Source organism: Charadrius vociferus, unplaced genomic scaffold (assembly GCF_000708025.1).
Source record: "Charadrius vociferus isolate BGI_N301 unplaced genomic scaffold, ASM70802v2 scaffold213, whole genome shotgun sequence".
NCBI classification, from domain to species: domain Eukaryota; kingdom Metazoa; phylum Chordata; class Aves; order Charadriiformes; family Charadriidae; genus Charadrius; species Charadrius vociferus.
Genome location: NW_009647828.1, coordinates 349,604 through 366,275, shown reverse-complemented (window position 1 = coordinate 366,275; position 16,672 = coordinate 349,604).

Below are 16,672 nucleotides of genomic sequence, written 5' to 3'. Positions count from 1 at the left end.
AATTCTCCCATAAGCACCTGACTCTAGGACCTGAAGCTTTCAAGGAGAAATGCTGAGTCTCAAGGCCAGGCTTGAGAAGGGGGAATTGGGGCACTGGGGGAGCCCAACAAACAGTGCAGCAGGCACGGGTGAGGCTTGCAGTGGTCTCTGACCACGAGATACATGGCAGAGTGATGCATGTCCCCTATTTGATAATATTTTGGGGGAAAAGGTGGCTAAAATTTCTGGGAAATAGAATGGCATGTACTGAGGCTCAAAGAAACAGCCTGATGCATTTATGAAAATAAACAGACAAATCAAGACTTTTGTGTAATAAAAGGATTTTTCTATTGTTAGTCAATTTGTTTTGTTTTAAGTTTGATCAGCTTTAATAATGACCCTGCAGCACTTTTCTTGTTTCCCTTCTGTTCGATCAAGAAGCAGCAAAATGGGGAAGATAGGGATTACTTCTTCCCACACACAGAGGGGATGAGGCATTGCCTCACTTATCTTTTCAACTCAAACCCACTAAAACCTGGGATGGGACTAGGTTTTTGCCTGTATCACCATGATACAGCACTGAGTTACTCTGGGTGTAAGCTGCAGTGACTCTGATAGGTATCTGACCTGTTATTTAGTGACTGTAAGGAAGAAGAAAAATTGCTATTATATTTTGGATATTTTTTTAATCCTACCCTGAACCTCTTTTCCATCATGAGACGGAGTTAGAGGAATTCAGACTCTGCAATGGACATAGGATAGGGATATTGGTACTTGACAAGAATTGTGAGGCTCTGAGTGATGTGCTGGGCGGTTAATGAAACCACCTAGAAAGGCTGACATATTTGCATTCATGGTAAAAGAAAAAAATAATAATAATAATTTGAGGCTGTTGAAAAGTGCTGTTCTGACAGCCCTGGAGAATGCCTCTCATTTACCCACAGACACAAAGCAGCCTCTGCTCCTGCTGTGCCACCACTGTTTTGAGAGAAATCAGCCTGGTTTTGGAGACGGTTGCTCCCTGCTGAGGATGAACCCCAGACCACCATCCAACCCATGTCTCTGCCACCTGCAGCCTCATTTCCCAGGCTCAGGAGCAGCCAGGCTTCTTGCAAGCTGCATGCCCAGAAGTCACTACACCACCAACTCATGGCCAGGGCTCATGCATGGGGCAGCTGTAGGGTGGCAGCTGTGGCAAGGGGACCTTCCTGGTCTTGAGGTACCCCAAGCCCTTCCTGCTAAGCTAGGGAGCAAACCCCAGTCCCAGCACATGCTCTCAATTAAGCAACAGACAGAGCAGGCAGGGGATCTTGCTGCCTCCATCTTTACAGCATTGTCCCAGTCCTTCCTCCCTCAGCATCATGTACTGCCCCTAAGGTCTATACCCTGTCCTGCCTGCACTTGAGTGTTTTCCAGAGTGTCAAAAAAAAAAAAAAACAGGTAAGGAATTCTGCAGCAGGTGTGGCTGGTGATACAAAACCAAAACCAGTTTCTATTCACTGATGTGTGCTTTGGTTATGAGTGCGCTGGGTTTGGGTTTTGTCCGTCTGTCCGTCCTTCCTTCCGTCCATCTAGGAGCCTCAGAGGCTCTTCAGTCAAATCTCAATCTGCCTGGAGGGCTTTCAGCACTTCCAGGATTCAGTGGCCCCCATCACAGAAGATTTCTGGGTCACTTTCTTACTTGTCTCACAGACATAGCTTGCTGCCATTCCACCAATGTCAAGTTTGAGGTGACAGAAGAGCCCCTGGGACCCCAACTGCTGTAACCTGCTGCTTCCCAGCCTCAGCTGACTACACGGTTTCTGGCCAGGCTGTGCTGAGATCTGCTCAGGAACCTCAACTGCAGCAGGGCTTTGGTCTAGGAGGAGGGTTGAACTTCCACTGCACACTAAAGAAGCTCCCACTCTACATCAGGCTTTGTCAAGACATGTTTTGCTGGTGAGAAAGGCAGTGGGGAGGAAAGCAACAATGAGAAACAACAAGGAGAAAAGCAAAGAGAACTCAGGACTGAGTAATTTCTGGCCAACGATTGTCTCTAATAAGATTTGACTGTATTAATTAATTGAGATGTGCCTTGGAGAGCTGGAGCTGCTGCTGTTGGAAGTCAGCCAGGAAGAAAAAAAAACTCATTTTCTCTGCAAACCTGCTGATTAGACCAGATCTCTGACGTTCACTGTAGCAAACTTTGGGGAGACGGGCAGCCTTTCAGGGCTTGTGACACAGCCATGGGTAGAAATTGGTTGTCATGAACTGCCAAGGTAGCTGGCCAGTGGTAGAGGAGGACAAAGCTTTGCAGTGGGACCAAGCCGGGTCTTTCCTTCGAGTAAGCTTTTGATTCATTTCCTACATGAAGCCAACATGCATGTGTTTTCCCTGTCTGTGTAGGAAGAAAAACATAAATGTGTCCCTCAGCAGAGGTTCAGGTCATTGGTAGGACTAAGACTGCTTTTGAGTCCTTACACATCCTTTGTCCATGCTGTCAGTCCCAATAACAACTCCCACACAGACCTCTCTGGGAGGCAGAGACATCAGTCAACTGGATGGACCAGGACCACAAAAGGTGACCTCTGGGTCTCAGATAAGCTCTTCCAAAACACTGTGTAGATATAGTTGGACCTGTGCTCCAGCTGAGTGCCGGGCAGCAACGTGGGCAACGTGACTGCAAGGTCCCCAGGGAACAAAATGTTTCAGTCTATTCCTGAGCCTGTCCTGCACTTTGCACCGTGCCCGTGTCTTTGAAGGACACAGAGCACTGGTGTGCGTGGTTGGGTGTGTGTGGCCAAGCTCATATCCTGAAGTACGTGCAGGAATAGTCACCATGTGTCAGGGGATGCAGGGAGCATGTGTTTATAGTTTGCACTACAGAGTTTTGCTAGGTCTTGGGAAATGTGCTGGGAAAGATGGTCTGTGCACCTTTCCAGTCTAAACACCAGTTATGAACTGACAGGGAGAGGACAAAAGGGTCCTGTCCAACTTTGCTTTTCTGTGATGCAGAGAAAGTTTGCTCCTTGCTTCGAACACAGTGTGGAGGAATCCTATAGCCAGGACTTGAGAAGATGCTGGTCAGAGGTGGGTACTGGATAGCATGGGGTTCAGATGTGCAAGAGTAAAAGATGTTGGACCAGTGCTGGGATTCCCTCATTTTCCCTTTGGATACAATTTCAACATACAGGGAAAGAAACTCTCTCAGTTTTCCACAGATTCTTTTTCTGCCGTAAGAGGGAAATAATTGAGACTGAAAGTACTTCCACTAATTGTCTCACTATTTTAAATCTGAAATGCTGCCAAGTTGCTGCTTGGGAATTGTTCAAACAGCTTTAGTTACCCTTCTCTCCTGAAGGCCAGACTCCCCAGTAGGACTTTTGCACACCAGGCAGTCATTGTGCATCTCAAGAGTCCCACAGCCCTGCCCAGCTACAGCCTCAAGTCAATCAAACTGATGTTCCCAAGTGCTGATGTGCTATCTGCCCTTTGAAAATTTTGAGGTCAGTAAGGGCTATTACATGGTTTTAAACCTTAAAATAAAAACAAAGAAGAAGGCAGAGACTTTCCCCCAAAAAACAAATGATTCTAGGTGGCTTCAGATGATTGAAAGACATATTTTTGCAGAGGAAGAAGTAAGATGAAATGTTTTCAAGGACCTTTGTTAAAATCAAGAGAAAGACAGCTTAGAAGCCCTTTGCTTGCTTCAACCATCAGTGGTTCCTACGGTGCTGTCTGGACCCATTCGACTGCTGTCTGCACTGATGTCTCAAGCAGGTAAGGTCACAAATCTTAGAGAGACCAAGGTGCAGAGAAATCATGGTCATGCTCAACTCAAGCAAACTCACCCAAGATCTAGACATACACATGATGGCTGGTTCCAGACCCATTGGCATTCATGATCTACCTCCTTCTAAGGTACTCAACTCTCCGAGAAACCTATGGGAAGCTCAATGCCCTAGTATGATGAAGACATCTCAATATTTTGTAAAATATTGTGCAAAACCTGATGAGTAAGCCAACCCCAGCGTTTGTTAATAATCTCATGTGACATTACAGTGCAGTGATTGGTTTACCTCTGAATGCTTTGTGATCAGAAATGGAGTGCTTTTGGTTAGTTACCCAGAATGGCATCTCCATTGTCCCTCCTGGCCCCCACATTTCAGTCTTGGGCATCAATGGTTTCCCTATCCTTCAACATGCCAATCACTTGCTTTTCCAGCAACCCCTTTCACAAGCATTGGGCTTATTTGATAGTTGGCTGCGTGGGGGTATGTGCAGTTAAAACCAGGGGAAGTTCAGCCAGAAGAAAGAAAGATGAAGTCCCTGTCCTTGTCAATGCTTGTGAAGAAGCAGGAAGTCAAACATGGACTTACTCAAGCAAAGCTCTGTGTCCCATATATTTCCTATTCACATTTGTTGGCTGCTGACCCAGTTGTAACTTGGCCTCAGAGCATCCACATTGTGCTGAGGAATAGCTAAGAAATGGCTAACTCCTGGTGGAAGGTGTTTCTTTGGAAACTGAGGTCAGCCACTTGCTTCTGATGGCATCTTTGGTTTTATTTTTACTACCACATAAAACAAGCCTGGACAAAATCTTTGGCCCTGGGGTCAAAAGATCCATCTGGCTTGCCTGTGCCCACATGCTTAAACCTTCCCCAACCAGCACAGACACCTTTAACCACATGTCCTGTGTCTACAATACCTCCTAAGTGTGCCAAGGCACTGTTTGGTCAGGAGGAGCCAAAACTATGCCTGTGAGCTGACAGATAACCAGATTGGACAACAGTAGGACAGGGCTTAAGGATTCTTAGATTCATAGAATGGTTTGGGTTGGAAGGGATCTTTAAAGGTCATCTAGTCCAACCCCCCTGCCACAAGCAGGGACATCTTCAACTAGATCAGGATGCTCAAAGCCCCGTCCAACCTGACCTTGAATGTTTCCAGGGATGGGGCATCTACCACCTCTCTGGGCAAGCTGTTGCAACCTGTTCCTGGTTCTATTGACTATTTTGCATCAGCAGATTTGCCTCATTTCATGTGTACATGTGCTTAACTTTAGACATGTGAGCCATGTGGATGTGGGAGTGGTGTGGCAACATGCTTGAATGTAACTATGGCCATGCATTCATGCGTGTGTGCTCACTGCGAGTCTGCCATCTACACGGGGAACCTGTTTTATACTAAAAATGTTTCTGCATTAATGCATAAATTAAAGTATGACTGCAATAATAGTCAAAAGGGAGCCCAAAACGGAACAGAGAAGATTGATAATGTGCATATTTTAAGTGCTTTTTGTCTATGAATGTTTATTTGAAAAATAAGAGTGAAAGAGAAACACTGACACTACAAATAAAAATAATATAGGGAAATACGTCTCTTTTATTATTATATTATAGATTAAAATAGGAAACATGGGGGAATATAGAAACATATATGTCTTTGTGGAGGCTTTCTGTAACAATCAGCATAAAATAACGTAGCAGTACCTGACAGCTTAAATAAAGATAGGAGCCTCAGCTCCTATCTACGCATTTATCTCCTCTGATCCAGACAGGGTAAAGAGGCATAAAAGGCTCAGATAATAGCGTCTTTTCTGCACACCAGCTCCCAAACGATAGGCAGATTTTATACTCGGTTACTCCACATAATGTCAACATTGTTAGAAAACAAAAGCACCATGAAGGAACATTTTTTTCCCTCCATCTCTTCATCTCTTTCACTTTTTTTTTCCTTTTGACCTTTTACCTTGTGATTTCTGTATAAAATACTATGGGGCAGATCTGAAGCTCTGCGCCTCTGGACCAGACCTTGAATTCGTGGGGCAGCAGGACATGGGACGATGGGAACAAGCAATAAGGTTCAGATGGGCACACACAAATCATATGCACAGAAGCAGAGAAAGCACTGGCCAATTCACTTAATCCCTGTCCCTTCCTTGCTGCAAGCTGTCACAATATCTATTGTAGTCGACAGCTATCGACCATTGCATGCCATACCATTAACCTTTGCCACCCAACACACTAGATGATGGAGATCTAGAAAGCTGTGTGTCACATCTGAGCCAAGCAGCAAGTGAGAGGTGCAAGCAGAGCAGCAGTACACACTGAACAAGGCAGTGAAGCTGCTGAAAAGTCTTACTACAACCAGGTGTTCCCTGTTGTCCATGCTTTGTCCAACGAGGTGGACTTCATCTTGGGAGGCTTTACCCTGATACCGTGGACCTTCTGAAGACCAGCCTACTCTTTCCCCAATTCTCTTCATCACCAACAGTTACACACTACCCCCTGAGCAGTTCTCCTGCATCCTTGGCATGTTCAAGGTGACAGCACATCAAGAAAACCCAACCTGAAGGAGTTGCTGCAAATTTCCATGCTAATATCCATCTCTTTGGAAAATGTAGCCCTCCTCGAAAGGCACAAGATGCTGCGTATTGTCCGAGAGATGGCACATCTCATTAGCGTCCACAACTATGCTACTTTGCCATGGTTAACATCCACAGGACCATACTTCCCCTTTGACATTGCTCAACTGCTTTTACCTCCAAGGAGCAGTCCTGAACCCATGTGAAGTTTTCACTTTGCCTTTTCTCCCTGGACTCACAGGTTGTGTGGACTGCCTTTATTGTCCCAAGAAGAGGTTTATTTGACTCCATGCAGATCTGCATCAGACACTTGACTGCTTAGATGGGAAAAAATAAATAGCAGTATGAAAGGATCCTGGATTCCTACATCTCCTTTCACATGCACCTTTTCTGCTATGAACTTCACTGACTTTTCCCCCAGTGGGCAACACTGGGAGCTCATTCCCGTTTCCACAGCCAATTTCACATCAACCTGTGGGATCTGAATGTCTTCTGAGACTTCTATCAAACCTATCAAATCTGGCTAGGGGGCTCAACATTTATTTGGGGTGAATAGACTGACACACACACACAAGATTCATTTTCTCAGGGAACCACAGATTGAAGAACAACATAATTAGCTTGTTTACCTTTGGTTGAATCAAGTCGTTAATTCTTACTAGCTTGAAGGGTTTTCTCCGGGGACACTTATATTTGGCTAGTTGATTTGTTATGAGAAGAAAGAATTCTTGGCACTTGCTTGAGGAAACAGGGAAAAATCTTGGCAGGAGCTACCTGCATTTTTTTGGAAAAAGCTTACTTTTGAGCCCCAGCATAATGGAAGGTGACGATAGGAATAATTGTCCAAGCCTGACTTGGAGCCAGTCCCTGAAGGAGGTTGCATCCAAGCTCCTGCCTTCTTCCTCACCCCCATTTCCAGGGATGATGGAGCCAGGTCTGAGGGTAGATTGCTTTGTGTCCTGGGAGAATTGGAGAGGTTGAAAGCAGGTCTAAGGCGCCAAGAGCAAGGTGGTTTTACTGGAGAGAAGAAGTCATCTCATCATGCATCAGCAAGAGGCACAGCCCATGGCTAGCCAAGCCTCTTGGCTGACCCAGACTCATCATCCATCACTGAGCCACCTCCCAGCTCTACCATCAAATGATTATTAAGACCCTAGGTTGAGCAGCATCATCTTTCCATGATACCTCCAACACCAGTGTTGAGTATATGGGGTGAAGGGAAAAGGAGCAGTGAAAGAATTTTGGCCAACCCTCACTTCCAAGTGTACCAGGCAGCTGGGTGACCCTGCGCCTAGTGACACTGTTGCTGTCTTGGAGGCTATGCAGGCCCCTTGTTTACCTCATGGATGCACTTAGGACCTGCAGATGGTACTCATAGATACACTGTTTAAGCCTCATGTTCATGACCCACAACTCTCCTAAAAAAATTAAGTCAAGCCTCAAGCCTAGCCCAAATGGAAGCCCTCCTATTTCTTTTTCCAGTAAAAATGAGGAAAAAAAAATAGCCTAAACATTTTGGTCCTAATACTCAAAACTTTTCCTTTCTCTGCTTCATGCTGCTGATCTCTCTCCTCCCTTCCCTCTCTTATAGAAGTGTGACTAATCTTCTTCCTTCCCTTGCACTGTTACCTTGAAGGTATTTATAGAGTGTGATCATGTTCTCTCCTGTGTCTTTCTTCCCTTTTCAACTCTGGATAAATCAAGCTTCCTCAGACTCCTCTCATGTGTCTTATCTTTCACGAGGTCATGCTAACTGCAATGGCAAGCCAAGAAAGGCTTTGCCTGTTGGAGAGGACACTTCAGAGCCGATACAGCTGCTGCACAGGCTCTGCAAGAAACTTCTGATGGACTCGCTCTGCATATGCACATCCCCAGCCCCTTGCCGGGTCTGCGTGCATGGGGATTTTCGGGCACCTGCGTGCTTCAGAAAGAGGGGGATTAATCTGTTCACAATCAAATTAGGCAGCACTATCATTTATTTTATATTGTCTCATGTCATTGTTAAACAGTGTTCTGTCTTCTGAGCTGGAAGCAGCAGAAAGGAAGATGAATGTAGGGGGATGAAAGAGATTAAGCTGAAACATGATTGTCCAACAACATCTGCAGGCTGTCTGAGAAATGGACAGTGTCTGAGAGGGAAAGGGTGGACTCTCCTTCTGTTCCTCGGTTAGTTAATTAAGGAAACACAAGTTTCTGGTCCAAATGGCCCAGAACTGCCTCATTTGTGCTATTAAACTCTCTTCCCCTTCAAAACAGAGCAACCACTTGCAAACCAACTGAGAACGTCTTTGGTTTGTGCTAGTTCCTGACCAATGCGCAGGAGATGGGTACTTGGCCATGGCCAAAACCACTTCAGGGATTTTAATAGGTTTGACTACCAAATTCCCATGTGTTCAAAAGCTCCTCTGCACTGTCTGATTTATGAGTGGCCTCTATGACCCCCAACAGAGTCACCAACTCCAGGTACTTCTGATAATTATTTTTGAGTTGAGTGCATTGAAATGACGATTCCTTGGCTGCTCCCTCCATCTCCAGCTGCTCTCTTGGAGAATAAGAAACTATGTTGTCTTAGGTGATGTTCATCTCATTGAACTCAAGGCACCTAAACATCAGGGAAAGGTCTAAAATTGTCATCATAATTTGCTTCATAGACCTTGGAGATAATATTGACCTGTAGAGAGGGAAAGTGTTCCTCTGGACCTGTCAACCTCTCTCTGGTGGTTCAAAGGAGAGGTTCAGAGGACCAGGTGAACACCAGGTGGAATGAAACCCATCTCCTGCATCCTGCTGGGACCATCCTTGTTTGGTGCATGGGCAGGGGACAAGTGACAAACAGGGTCCATTTCTCTTCCTGTCCAGTGTCCCTCCAGAAAGACGTATTTCTGTTTTCTTAATAAAAGCAGGTAAAACAGAACAGGGACATCTGAGGCTTTATTTTATTCCTCGTTTTTCTTCACCTGGAATTATCCTCAATAAGCATTTTATTTTCCACTCGCTATCTTTTATTGCAATTTTTACTATTCCTGCTTTGTCGCTGTTATTTGGAAGCTAAATTGTACCAAAAGCTCGGTATTTTTCTGTGGGAATGAGTTTCTGTTTTCCAGCCTGCTCTTCTGTCGGAGGCTTTTATTTTTTGAACCCCACGGCTGCTTCTGTCTCTGTGGCACATCACTGCATTCAGCCCCTTCTCTTTAGCAGTGCACATCTCTAATCCTGGCGCAAAGCAGGATCACTGATCCCCGTGTAGGGGATATGGGAAGATTTTCAGAGCAGATTAGTCAGCTACCGCACTTGAATTCAGTTCCTGCCTGAGTACCAAAATAAGAGCTCGGTAGATTTTGTGCACAGCAGGTGCTGCAAAAAGTCACATTGTTCCTGATACGCTGATGAGAAATTTTGATCCCGGCTTGTAGTTAGTGGCTTCACACAAGCACAAATATCCCAGGTCAAATGCTGCACTGTTCTGCCTCACAATAATTCTCCTACCTTAAAAACATCCTCGTTTTACACTGTAATGCAGTCAGTTTGCATCATTTTCCAAAACCTGATAGACACCCAGAAACAGATGCCAAAATTCCTTATCCTGTGGGAAAGCATTCACACTGAAGATTAGGAACTTCTTGGGGAGTTCACTGGATTTATTTTTGTTATTTGGTTTTTTTTTTGTTCATTTGTTTGTTACTTTATTTTTGCTCCAGCCCTTCCATTTATAATTAATACTTATTGGTAATGCGATAGCATATAACAAACTCGACTATAGATCTGGACCCCCTTGAGTCAGGTACTTAATTACTAACAGGGTTTCCAGCACACATTAAGGATTGGCCTGACTGGATCTGCAGAGAGGAAGAATGAAGCAACATCAGGAGAGGGAGATAAATTTCATTGCATTAGTCCCAGGAGGGTGGTAACTCTGAAGCTGCTTTACCCAGCACGTATGCCTCCACAGTCCATGCTGACGGATGGGTCCCTGAGCTGTCACTTCACATGCACTTTGCCTGCAGGGACTCATGTCACCTTTCACAGATGGGGAAATCCAACCCCGACGGCTTCCCTGGCTCCAGCATGGCTTTCAGACCTTTACGGTCCTACACTTTCCTCCTCCCAGCTCCTGGATTCCTGTTAAGGTTCATCTGCATCTTCTGTGCAACCTCTCTGGCACCCTTTCTCCTCCGCTTCCCACCTCCAGACCAGAATCAGCTCAGGACCTTCCCTGTTGTTCCTTTCCCACACCTTCTGGCCCTGACGGAGAAGTCTTGCATTGCACGTTTAATGCAATTCCTGATCTTTTTCTCAAAACAGCAGGAGAACCCCATAAGGCTGCATCCTAGCGAAGTTTCTTCATTTGGGTCTCAGGACATTTACTTTAGTTACTCCCTGCAATCAACATCTGAAATCATCACAAAAAGGAGATGAGCTTTCCAATCAAACAGGAAAACCGGGAAATTCTCTGGGAATGGGGCACCCAACCACCTTTCAGGAGTTCCTTGGGCCAGCACAACTTAGGGCTTTGCTAATTATCTTTGCTAATGCCTGCAAAGCCTGACGACCCCCAAGTGATCCCATCTTCCCAAAGGGAAACCTGGTCTTCTCTCTTCTGTTAAGTAATCAGGTGTTGTCCTGGTTGAAAACAAAGCTTTTATTCCTAACACTCAGCTTGAGTTCCTCCTTGCTCCAGCTCCCTGGGAGGTGGAGAACAACGCCTTCACATTACCTTGAAGGTGTTTATAGGCTGTGAGCACTATGACCCCTGAGCACTTTTTCCCACACTGGAAGGAAACCTCAGCTAAGATGACTTTGCCCATGACCTCTCTCCGAAAGATGATGCGGCTGTGACTGGCAGACCAAGGTGTGCAGTTTGTCTCTCAAGCAGCCTTGCTGGGTTATGTTCTCTTACCAAAAAGAAGAAACAAACCAAACAGATTGGAAGGGGAGAAAAAAAAAAACAACGAACAAACACGACCTACCGTGAAATTGCTATAACTCATGTGTCAGATCCGGGGCATAAATCAACTAACCCTTGCAAGGAGGAGTGTAATTCCTCACCGTGCAGAGGAAACACTTAGGCAAACTCAGCCTTGTCTGGGGCTTTACACAAACAGGTCAAATGGCTTTGATTCATTCCAAGCCCTGTCTAATAATTCAGCATGCTGGTTTGCTCTCCTCTCCATTAGTAGATGGCAAACACATCGTCCTAACCTGCAGCCTTTATTACAGAAGATTCAGTGTGCATGGATTTATGTCCCCTCATGCCTTGTGACATCTTTTTAAGGTGCCGTCTGCTGTACATACCGAACATCAAAAGAAAACACAGGCAGCAACAAAGGAAAAAATGTACGGTGCTACAGGAGACATCTGCTACCCATTTCCAGATTGCAGGTAACCAAGTCAGCTGTATAATATCTGAGAGATATTGCCGTGAAGGCTGTCATGGGCAGATGTATTTTTCCTCACATGCACAGAAGTTAAAATCTCAGAAGAAATACCTAGCCTGTTATTAAGACCTGTTTATCCAAAGTCACAGAGACAGGTAGCTCTGTGAAGCTATGAGTTTCCTCCAAGCTTTACTCTCTGGGGCAAGTCTGAAGAAGGGGCCAGGCTGGCTGCAAGCCAAATCATTGCCTCTACAGCCAACATTTGGGAGCCAGTCTGCAGGTCTCGGACACCAGTTAGGGGCGATGTAGATGAGCAACGGACAGAAAGAAAAGGCAAGTTCTAATCATAGTGGAGCTGATACTTATGGAGGGTCCAATATGGGCAGCAGGAGGAAAAAAAAATAGAGCAAAGCATTCAATAAAGGCTGCCACAGTAAAAGAAGATGAATTGAGAAATTCAAAACCCTTTACGATTGATTTGACTGTTTATATAAAACTCTCACGGACAAGACCACATGAACCCTGTACGAGTGGTGGCGCAGACACCAGGTTTGCTCCAAAAAATTCACAGCCATCATCCAAGTGAAGGCTCGTTTCCCATGAGGAAAGCTGCCCTGTGTTCCCTTTGCTCTGATTAATCAAGGATGATGGGATTTCCCAGGTGGCTACTGCAGAGGCATCAGCCAGCCTCGTTTGATGCAAAGCTTGAAGCAAAGCCTGATTATTTTGCAGAGATTGTGTTCAATTTGCCCTCTCTGAAGGCACCCTGGAGCTCTCCCAAGACCTGTCCTTAGCATTTGCTGGGTCCAGTTCAGCTCTGAGCCTCCAGAGGCCTCAAATCACGCAGAAACGGACTCCCAAACATGCTCCTGTTGCTGCCTATCTGAAAAGCTGAGCACTTCCCACAGGCACCTCTGCTCCTGGTGGCTTTTGCAGCTGTTAGTGCCTAAAATCCCTTCAGAGGGGAGAGATCTGAAACACTGGTGTGCAATGCCTCCTGCAAGGCCGTCTGCAGCATGTACCGCTTACCAACCCCACCAGTTTCTCAGGTCTTAACTCACAGCCCTTTAGCATCTGGACCTGTTTAAAATCCCATCCCAAATTTGACTGCCACCCCCTTGGGAGCAAAGCATAGATGGCTTAGCCTGGCGATGTATGAAAGATGAGCAATTTGATCCTGCATTTGGAAGAAGCACCAGAAAACCTGTCCCATTCCTTTCTCCTCAATAAACTAGACCCATGAACTTGAAAACATCTGCCTGCACTTCTGTGTCAAAATGATCCCCCCCCCCAACCCATATGTGAGCAGTAGCGTGGGGAGTGCTGCTAATAACTCTGTCAAAGCACTCAGCAAGAGCAGGTATCGCAGACAGGATTTTCCAGTTGCATTCAATAAATCAAAACCACAGCACAACCATTTTTACTGCATCTTTCATGCAAACTTCTTCCCAGATGGCTTTGGACAGAAAGAGGAACATGTGCGCTGAGGAGCTGACTGTGGAAGAAGAAGAGGGATTCCCGTGAAGGGAGTTGGAAAGAGATGAGGCTCAAGAGTGACAAGATACGGCCAAGGCAGTTTTGAGCTGGGGAATATATATCTAGTCTGACCAGATACAGGGAAACACTTTTTTCCCCATGAGGACAGTCAAGTAGTGGATTGGGGGGGCAGAGAGGCTTCTCTGGAGGTCATTGATTCCTTCAAGGCACCTGCTGCTGGCAGCGAAATCCCAGTCAGGGATGGACCAGAGAGTGCATGAGATGACCAGGCTCTGAGGACTGCCATTCCCAGCTGCAGGGAAAGATGTGTCACTGCTGGGTGACTGAAGGACTCCCACGGCATATCTGCAGCTGGGGTAGGGCTTCCTGCCAGCTCAGCCCCAGTAAGATGCAGGGAGATGCTTGGAACTATTCATGAAGATAACAACCTTTCTTAACACCTATCAAACACACTGCAGCTCAGCAGCAGCCAGCTGAGGCATCACTTGTTATTAGACCCAAATTCTGGAGGAGTCACGTGATTTAAATGTGATGTGACCTTAGAAGATACCTATCCTCCCTGCGCACTCAGTTTTCTTCCCTGTAGCAGTCCCAGGTTCTCTTTACCCTGGAAAAGTGGTGGCTTCACTGTCTGAAAACCGTTGCTGCTCTCCATAAAACAGTCCTGGGTCTTTGTCCTTCGTGACCTTAACCACCACAACGCTCTCCTGGACACACACCCCTGCCAAGTCACACCAGACTTGGTTTTCCTCCTTTTCCATCTCCAGGATCCACTTCCATGGCTCCACTTCCCATCAACCTCTTCAAAGTCATCCTCTCAACCATGGTTTTCCACTCCTCTTTCACCAGTCCAGCCCCAACATGCCTATATTTGAACCTTTAAAGCTGTGATGGCCAAAAGAGATGAAGGCAGTCCACACGAGGTGGTGGAAATGTCTTCCCAGCCCTACTGCCCCATATCTCCCACCATCAGTCCATCCAGGCTTGAAGTTCACTGCCAGGAGGTGTTACAAGAGGGCATTTTGACAGATGCATTTAAAACAAGGGAGCTGTACTGAACTGAAGATTGACAGGAACAAGCTTTTCATAGTTTTGTTCCTTTTTATTTTTTTTTCAGTGAAATGTGCCCTTCTAAAAAAATTGTTTTAGCAGGAGAACTTCCTTTGAATTTGTCCTCTTCCACTTTTGGGTTGAGAAGAAAGAGCTTGCTTTTTTTTTTTTTTTTTTTTAAAGGAAGAAAACAGAATAAAAAGTCCACTGGAATGAAAAAGAAATCATGGATATCTTGGTAGAAGAGTATTTCTGTTGAAAGGTGGCAAACTTTAGCAATATTAAAAGTCATGTTAAAAAATGACCAAGTGGAAAGTTATAAAAATGAACAAGTCTTGTATGAAAATGATGAAGGGAATTTAAGGCACAATAGAAGTCATCTGTGAAAATTGCCAGGAGAGCAGAGAAGACATTTCTTTCTCCAAAAGCAAAATAAAACACTATTCACAGTAATTCATACTAATTATTAGACTTAACTAGTACTAATTTTTACCCAGGAGTAATTACTACTTAAGGCTCCAGAGCCCTGGAAAAAATATTTTCTGGGTGTGGCGAGATCCTTGCAGAGGAATTTGCACAGTGTTTGGGGACAGCCTGTTGAGGGAGAAGTTTTATTTCTTCTCTGCACCAATACAGAGAGACATAAATATCACATTCTTATTGATGCAAATAACGGATTGCTCTTGTCAGAACTGACAAAGGCACTAATTTAAGGAACGTTTCCCTCTCTCGTACACACAGACGCATTTTTCAAGAGATTTTTGCTCTCCCCCTGGGATCCGAGTTCCCAAACCAGGTGAAAATCTGCCAGACGATCTCTTGTGTTTGATTGCATCTGTGAAGAGCCTGTGGGAAACATATGCCAGAAATTATGCTAATGACCAAGCGCAGTAAAACTTGCCAGGTAAACGTGGCAGTTGTCAGCAGAAGACAGCCCAGATGCCATTTCGGGATCCTGCCCTCCATCGCAATGGTCCAGAAATGACTCTTGGTCCCATGGGGACTTCGCAGCAAACTACTGCTTTCAAGTCTAGCCCAGATTTTCATTCTCATTCTTTAATTACTGTTTTGTTAGTGCAGGGACTGATGTGTCCTCTGAAAGATGCACACCGGAATGGCAATACTTTGGGGGCTGGTTACAGGTGTAACCCAGTGTTCTTGTAAAATTAATTGTATTCTTTATATTTAACTATATCAGTGTGTTCTAGAGTACTGATTTTCCATAAAGTCTTCCTGAATGCCTCACCACTGTCCTGGGAGTGGGATTTCTAGCCAATACCAAAGGTGCAAGCCAATATAAGGGGACACTGAGGCAGCAATGAACTTCCCCAAAGCCATGTCCCTGTCCCCAGCTCTGTGCTCTTGTTCTGTCCTTGCCTCTGGCACTGGTATTCATGTGGCTGCTGGTGAGACAGATCAGGGAGCTGATCTGGCTGAAAAGTGGGTGAGGGAAAAAAAAAACACGTGTTCAACTATATCAGTTGCCTGGATTAGCTCACCCTGCGTGTCTGTGCCACCAGGGAGCTGGGTATGAAGTGACAGCAGGAACTCTCCATCCAGACTGGATGATGGTGATGCTGCCTAGTCCCAGCTTGGAGAGCCATAATTTCTCCAAGCCTTGACTAGTCCACCCAAGATCATATCCCAAAAATGGCAGGGGACATAAAAACACAAAAACCAAGGTGCTTACACTGCATCCCACATGGTTTGCAGCCAGCATGGATGAAGCTGGGAATTGCCATCTTTGCAGTTGCAGAGGCTGCTGTCTCCAGCCCGGCACTCTGGCACTCCCAATCCACGCAGGGGATCTCCCCAGGCAAGTTTAAATGAAGAGCCCTCATCCACCCACAACACAAACATCTAGAGAATATCTAAAGAGCAGTCTGAGGGTATTGGATGGTATTTGCTGGAGTGGTGATGAGCCTGCAGGGGTCAAATGCCAGTTCAGAGACGAAAAGGTCCTTCTGGAGACCCCAAGATCAGAAGGCCAGAAGGTGAACAGAATACTAGCTGATGGCTTTGCTCTGGCTTGGACTGGAGGCGATGAGTGTACCCTTAACACCTGCCTGCTATTCCCAACTGTATTGCTGACAATGGAGAGCTGGCCGTTTGCTCTTTTCTTTAAGTCCACTTTCTCTAGAGAAAAATCAATCAGTCCACCAGTCAGTCAATCAGGCAGTCAATCAGTGAGTCAGTCAATCTGAACCACTTGGAAAATGGTTCCTGCAGTGACCTGGACTCCCACCCAGAGGCTTTGTGAGCCTTGCAGGAAAAATCTCCAGCTCCTAGGGAGGCTGAAACCTTCCCCAGCCCAGGGCACAGCTCCAGCCCCTGCGAGGCAGCAGCCGTCCCAACCCCCGGCATGTCCAGGTCCTGGTAGCCCTCCAAAACCCTGGAGCAAAGCACACCCTGGCTGGAGACGGCC